The sequence below is a fragment of the Quercus suber genome, unplaced genomic scaffold (genome assembly GCF_002906115.3).
Source record: "Quercus suber isolate HL8 unplaced genomic scaffold, Cork oak 2.0 scaffold_55, whole genome shotgun sequence".
In the NCBI taxonomy this organism is placed as follows: domain Eukaryota; kingdom Viridiplantae; phylum Streptophyta; class Magnoliopsida; order Fagales; family Fagaceae; genus Quercus; species Quercus suber.
The window spans coordinates 353971-361747 of record NW_027069520.1 but is presented as its reverse complement, the minus strand read 5'-3'; positions in this window follow the sequence as shown (position 1 = coordinate 361747).

Sequence of the window (7777 nt, the reverse complement as noted above, 5' to 3'; positions counted from 1 at the left end):
TTTCACTATTTCATTTTCGTGAAAAGAGCTTAGTCGCGAGATACTCGCGAAAATGCTACTAAAGGAAATTTTGAATTTTTTCTTAGTGTTTTCAAATGTATAATGTGCAAGGCTATGTGTGATTAGTTTACACATGTTTACAAAATTAAAATAAAAAAAAAAACCTTTAATTTAAAACATCTAGTGGGAGAGAGATATGAAGGTTGGATCTCACGGCCTCCATTGTCGGTTCATAGTGGTGTGAAAGATATACTTTGTCTTTGCTTCGAGCTTAGCATTTCATGCGGAGAATATTTATTTCATGGTACTACAGGATTGAATTTCTTGGTTTATAGTGTTTTGATCTAACACCTTGTCTTAGCCTCGAGCTTTGCATTCCATGCGGAGGGTGTTGTGTCATGGTACTACAAAATAAGCCTGTTAAGGGGATGAAATGTGGCTACACATGATTCTAGACAATGATATACACTAGATTAAATATTATAGTATCCTCTATGCTGAGTTCTTACTATAACTATTTAGAGGCCAAATGTATAGCGGCATATTATTAGTGTTTGATAAGAGTTATCATGACATCATTAATAATGAGAATAGTTCTCAATCAATCATAGTATTTTATATTCACTCTATGCTGAGGGATATTGAATATGGGATTGGGTTGTCGTTGCATATGTTATTTTATGGTTTTATTAAGGTTCCATACTATATGTTTATATGCTAAATTGATAATGTCCAGTTTACTTATTATATTCGTGTTTATTAATTTCAGATTTGAACATGGCATCTTTTAGCCCACTTGTTACTATTCTTAATCAAAACAAATTGACTGGTTATTATTAGTGTTTGATAAGAGTTATCATGACATCATTAATAATGAGAATAGTTCTCAATCAATCATAGTATTTTATATTCACTCTATGCTGAGGGATATTGAATATGGGATTGGGTTGTCGTTGCATATGTTATTTTATGGTTTTATTAAGGTTCCATACTATATGTTTATATGCTAAATTGATAATGTCCAGTTTACTTATTATATTCGTGTTTATTAATTTCAGATTTGAACATGGCATCTTTTAGCCCACTTGTTACTATTCTTAATCAAAACAAATTGACTGGATCCAACTATGTTGACGGGAAAAGAAATTTGGACATAGTTCTCATAGCTGAAGAGCACAAATATGTGCTTATTAAACCATGTCCTAGCTTTCCTTCATTAGATACTCCTCCTGAGGAAAAATAACGATATGATCGTTGGCAAAAATCTAATGAAATGGCCAAGTGCTACATTCTAGCATCTATTTCAAATGTTCTACAGCATCAAATGCAGGATGTAGAACTAGCTTCAGATATAATATTAAGTTTGAAGGAGATGTTTGGTGAGCAAGGCCGTTCTGTAAGGCAAGAAACCATGAGGCAAATTTATAATACCAAAATGGCTGAAGACAGTTCAGTTAGGGAGCATTGTCTCACAATGATCTCTAATTTGAATACATTAGAGGTTTTAGGTGCCGACATTGATGGAGAATCCCAAAAGGATATGATACTCCAGTCACTACCAGAATCATTCAAGGAATTCAGACTTAATTATAATATGAACAAAAATATTTATTCTTTTTTCTGAATTAATGAATGAATTGGTAGCGGTGGAAGGCATCCTTGGTACTTCTAATGTTGAAGCCAATGTAGGTGAAGCTTCTACTTCACAACCTAAGTCGAAAGGCAAGGGTAAGAAGAAGAAGAAGAAGAAGGACTTCACTAAGTAAGATGGTAAACAAATTGCCTTAGGGGTTGCTGACAAAGGAAAGAAGTTCAAAGGAAAGAAGTTCAAAGGAAAATGTTTCCATTGTGGTGAGAAAGGACATGGGAAGAGGAATTGTCCAAAATTCAAGGTTGCCAAGAATAAAGGTATGAAAAGTTCATTTCTCCTTGAAATATGTTTAGTGCAGAATCCCACAGATTCCTGATGTGTGGATTTAGGTTGTACTAATCATATCTGCAATTCTTTGCAGGGGTTCCAGGAGATCAGAAATCTTAAGGAAGGGGAATTGTTTCTTACTTTGGCTGATGGGAGTAGGATTCTGGTTGTAGCTGTTGGTGTTTATAATTTATGTTTTGAGTCTAGAGTTTTAATATTGGAAGACTGTTTGTATGTACCTAATGTTCGTAGGAATTTAATTTCTGCAACTTACTTAGGTAAACATGGATATTGTGTTATCCTTAAAGACAATGTTGTAATAAAGAAGGGTAAAGTGTTTATCTGTTCTGGCAATGTTATGGATGGTCTTTATATTTTAACTCATGATAAGCATGAATTATATAATTTTGAATTAGATAATGACTCTCATGTAAAATCATTAAAGAGAAAGTTTCCTTCTACTAATGATGCATATGTTTGGCACTTGCGTTTAGGTCATATTAATTCAAACATAATTCAAAGACTGATCAAAGATGGACTCTTAGAGCCTATGGACTTTGATGAATTTTCAGTTTGTGAATCTTGTTTGGAAGGTAAAATGACAAAACGACCTTTAAATGCAAAAGGTAGAAGAGCTCAAGATTTGCTAGAACTAGTACATTTAGATGTATGTGGTCCTATGTCAATCTAGACAAGAGGAGGTTATGAGTATTTCATCACTTTTACCGATGATTACTCTAGATTTGGTTATGTGTACCTAATGAAACGGAAGTCTGAAACCTTTGAAAAGTTCAAAGAGTTTAGGGCTGAAGTTGAGAATCAATTAGGCAAATGCATAAAGGCCATTCAATCTGATCATTGTGGTGAATATCTTCTTGGGGATTTTAAGGATTACTTAACTGAAAATGGGATTGTATCCCAAATGATTGCACATGGAACTCCACAACAAAATGGTGTAGCAGAAAGAAGAAATAGGACTCTTTTAGATATAGTTAGGTCCATGATGAGTTATTCAACTTTACCAATTTCATTTTGGGGATATGCCTTAAATACTACAATTTATCTTCTGAATTTAGTACCTTCGAAGTTTGTTCCTAAAATACTTGTTGAGTTGTGGAATGGGCGTAAGCCTAGTATGCGACATCTTCATATTTGGGGTTGTCCAGCACATGTGTTGAAAGGAAAGTCTGACAAGTTACAATCTAAAACAGGAGTGGTTTTCTTTGTAGGGTATCCAAAAGGAACAGTTGGAGGATTATTCTATAGTCATAAAGATAATAAAGTGTTTGTTAGCACAAATGCCAAATTCTTAAAAAATGACTATATGAATAATTATACTCCTAGAAGTAGAGTTGTTTTGGTTGAAATGAATTAACCTGTAAAAGAACAACCAATGAATGAAACTAGGGATGATGTGGCTGTATTAGATACACCATAAGATACTACTTATGAGATGTCTAGTACACAGGTGCCTCATCGTAGTGGAAGAATTATTCGACCTCCTATAAGATTCATAGGATTAGGAGAAACTTATGAAGCTATCTCAAAAGAGGCTGAATTGGATCCCTACACTTATGAAGAGGCAATGAGTGATATAGATGCACATCATTGGGTCAAAGCTATGAAATCTGAGTTAGATTCCATGTATTCCAATCATGTTTGGGATCTTGTAAAGGCACCTAACAGCATTAAACCTGTTGGTTGCAATTGGGTTTACAAGAGGAAGAGAGGGATAGATGGAAAGGTTGAAACCTTTAAAGTAAGGCTAGTGGCGAAATGGTATACATAAAAAGAAGGTATTGCTTATGATGAAACCTTTTCTCTAGTAGCAATGCTTAAATCTATCATAATTTTCTTATCCATTGCTACTCATTTTGATTATGAGATATGGCAAATGGATGTCAAGATTGCATTTCTTAATGGCAATCTTGAAGAGGAAATCTATATGATGCAACCAAAAGGTTTCATAGCAAAGAACCAAGAGCGTATAGTATGCAAGTTGAAAAGGTCCATTTATGGTCTTAAGCAAGCATCTAGGTCATGGAACATCAGATTTGATCAAGCAATCAAATTATTTGGTTTTGAATAAAATCTTGATGAACTATGTATATACAAAAGACATCAAGATAAAGTGGTAATGTTGATGATATTCTACTCATTGGAAATGATATAGGGGTAATGTCATCAGTAAAATTTTGGTTGTCAAGCCAATTTGATATGAAGGACTTAGGTGAGGCTAACTTTATTCTAGGGATCAAGCTTTGGCGAGATCGCAAGAATAAGATGTTAGGCTTATCACAAGCTGGATATATAGATAAGGTTCAAGAACGGTTTAGCATGCAAAACTCCAAGAAAAGATTACTTTCTTTCAGACATGGAGTTCCTCTGTCTAATGACCAAAGGCCTAAGACTCAAGAGGAAGTAGATATGATGAGACAAGTTCCTTATGCTTCTGCAGTAGGAAGTCTTATGTATGCCATGCTTTGTACTAGGTCAGATATTTGTTATTCAGTTGGCATGGTCAGCCGATATCAATCAAATCCAAGACCAAAACATTGACAAGCTGTAAAACATATTCTTAAGTATCTTCGGAGAACGATAGATTATATGCTTGTTTACCGATGTGAGGATTTGATTCCCATTGGCTATACAGATTTAGATTTTCAATCGGATTTAGATTTCAGAAAGTCCACGTCAGGATGTGTTTTCACCTTGGGAGGTGGAGCCATAACTTGGAGGAGTATCAAGCAATCTTGTATTGCAGACTCCACCATGGAAGCAGAATATGTTGCTGCTTGTGAAGCAGTGAAGGAAGCTGTATGGCTCAAGAAATTCCTTTTTGACCTTGGTGTAATGAGAATGGAACAAGTTCCCATCACATTGTTTTGCGACAATAGTGGTGCAGTTGCACAATCAAAAGATCCAAGGAATCACAAGAAAGGAAAGCATATCGAGAGAAAGTATCACATCATTAGAGACATTATTGCTCGTGGAGATGTGGTGGTAGCAAAGATTGATAGTGCAAATAATCTAGCAGATCTCTTTACCAAAACCTTGCCTCAAAGGACTTTCGTGTCACATTTGGAGGGAATGGGAGTTAGATTAATGCACAATAGTCTTTAGGGCAAGTGGGAGATTGTTGGGATTTGTGCCATAGAATCCTATTGTATAATACTATGTATTATATTATGTATAACATGATGTATGACTTAATATTGCAATTAATAAATTTGTTTAATTATTATCTGAAATAATGGTAACATGAATGTTTGGACATTATCATATAGTCCATGAGATGCATAGCATGTGATTTATGTGATTTAATCACAGAAGATATAAGTCACAAGTTTTTTGTAAACTCAGAATTTAGTTCGTAGTCGATGATGAAATTGGGCATTTCATCTGCGAAGACTATAACATATCAATTTAAGATGATTTGTCTTGGTTATGGAAGTGGTGACCTCTAGTTGATATGTTGATATGTTTTAAGAGTTAAAACATATTGAACTGGACCGATGTGAGATTTATTATTCTCCTAATGACTGTCAATTGAATAATAAATTTCACGACTTTCATTTACATGAACTCTTAATCCTGAGAGAATGATGGACCTGATCATGAAGTGTAGGTTACTTTGATATATTAGGAGTAAGATCTAAAGTAACGGTCAAAACCTCAGTATGTTGGGCAGCCACATTTAGTGTTGATGGAACATATATTCTCAAGATGGAATTCATAGTCTCTTAACGGAGATACAAAATATTCGCTTGAGATAAGTTTAATGGATTTGTTATTCAGAGAGTAGGCCTAATCACTTTAGTGAAACTAAAGTATATATTTATGAAATTGGATTTCATAAATATATTATGAATAACATTAAAGGATTAAACTGGATACTCAAGGATTAAGATGTAGTAATTCACAAAGTGGCAGTCTTCATTCATGACTTTGTGTTACTACGAGTATTTTATGAAGAAGTTGCATGTACAATAAAGTATTAGGATATAATTTAATAATAAGGCCTAGAGTGCAATTATATTTATATAGTGGTATTAAATATAATTAATGGTAACTTTAGACTTGTCAAGAGTTGACAGAAAAGCCCAAGGCTCATTGGAGCTAGAGTCTTATTTGTTTCCTTTTGGTCTCACTCCAAGCCACATTTTAAAACCAATTGGGAAGACCCAAAAGGCTAGCCCAATTAGATAATCAGATATATAGAGAGAAACATATAGATTTAAAGAAGGAGAGAATGAATTGGTATATATGTGAGTGTTGGACACTCTTCAATTCTCTCTAGAACAAACTCATATATCTGATTGAGAGATCACACATTTTGGGAGTTAGTGGAATTAGAGTGAAGATTGAAAGTCTTCTCAAGAACTTCTGAATTTTCGATTTTGAATTTCACTGCTTCAAGGTACACAACTTTGTTCTCTAATTCCGAAACTTATATAGCACATGTTGACAATTGTGAATAAAGTAGATCCGTCAATTTAATTTTTTCACTGTGTAGACTCTTGTTTTCCATCACTTGGAGGGCGGCGGAGAGGTTTTACGCTGAGGACTTCGGTTTCCTCTTCGATAACACATCGTGTGTCGTCCGTGTGTTTGCATCTTCCTTCCCTTTATCTTTACCTTATATTTACTGCTGTGGATGTGTTTATATTTGGCTTAGATTGTTTATCAATTCTGTTATGAACTTGTTATCATGTTCCGCACTTTAATTGTTTGATATATAGCTTGAATTGATATTTTATAACTTGGGGTCTAAACGTTCAAGGGTGTTTTAGACACATATTGAACTTTCAATTGGTATCAGAGCGGGTACACTCACTGTGGTTTTAATACCTGAGTGTGATCTTTGACCCTATTTGAGATGGACCGGTCTCGATCGCTCAATGTTCCACCATTTTTTGATGGGAACAATTATACTTTCTGGAAAGTCAGAATGAGAGCATTTTTATGTTCTATAGATGATACCGTATAGGATGCGGTTGAAATAGGTTGGACAAGGCCGGAGGCTGAAAAATCCACCTGGGATAAAGCAGCTCTTGCGGCAGCTAATGCTAATAGTAAAGCTTTAAATGCTATTTTTTGTGGTGTGTCTCTTGATGAATTTCACAAGATCTCTCATATGACCATAGCCAAAGAAGGTTGGGAGATTTTGGAGACTACATATGAAGGTACAAAGAAGGTTAAAGACACAAAACTCCAAATGCTTACCACCAAATTTGAAGAACTTAAGATGAGTGATGATGAACCATTTGATTCATTCTATGGGAAACTCAATGAAATTGTGATTGCGAAGCTCAATCTCGATGAGAAGATTGAAGATACTAAGGTGGTGAGAAAAATTTTGAGGTCCTTCCCGGAGAGTTTTTGAGCAAAAGTCACAGCTATAGAGGAAAGCAAGGATTTGGATGAAATTAAGATCCAAGAGTTCATTGGGTCATTTCAAACGTATGAGCTTGGATTGCCTTCCCACAAGACGAATAAATCGCTTGCTCTTAAAACTATCACCAAAAGAATGGATGATCCTTCCGAAAAAGAGGGAGTGGAAAAGGAAGTAGCATATCTTGCGAAAAACTTCCGCAAATTTCTGAAGATGAAGAACAGTGGGAAACCATTCAACAGAGGAAAATTTTCATCTTCAAGAGGTGATAGGAAAGATTTTACGAGGAAAGAAGGGAAGGATTTTCAATCTCCTTCAAACATTGTGTGTTTTAAATGCAATGGCTATGGACATATCAAGAAGGAGTGTCCCAATTTCTTGAGAGGGAAAGGCAAGGTGTATGCCACAATGCTGAGTGATATAGACTCTTCGAGTTCTGATTTTGAAGAGAGTTGTGACGGAGA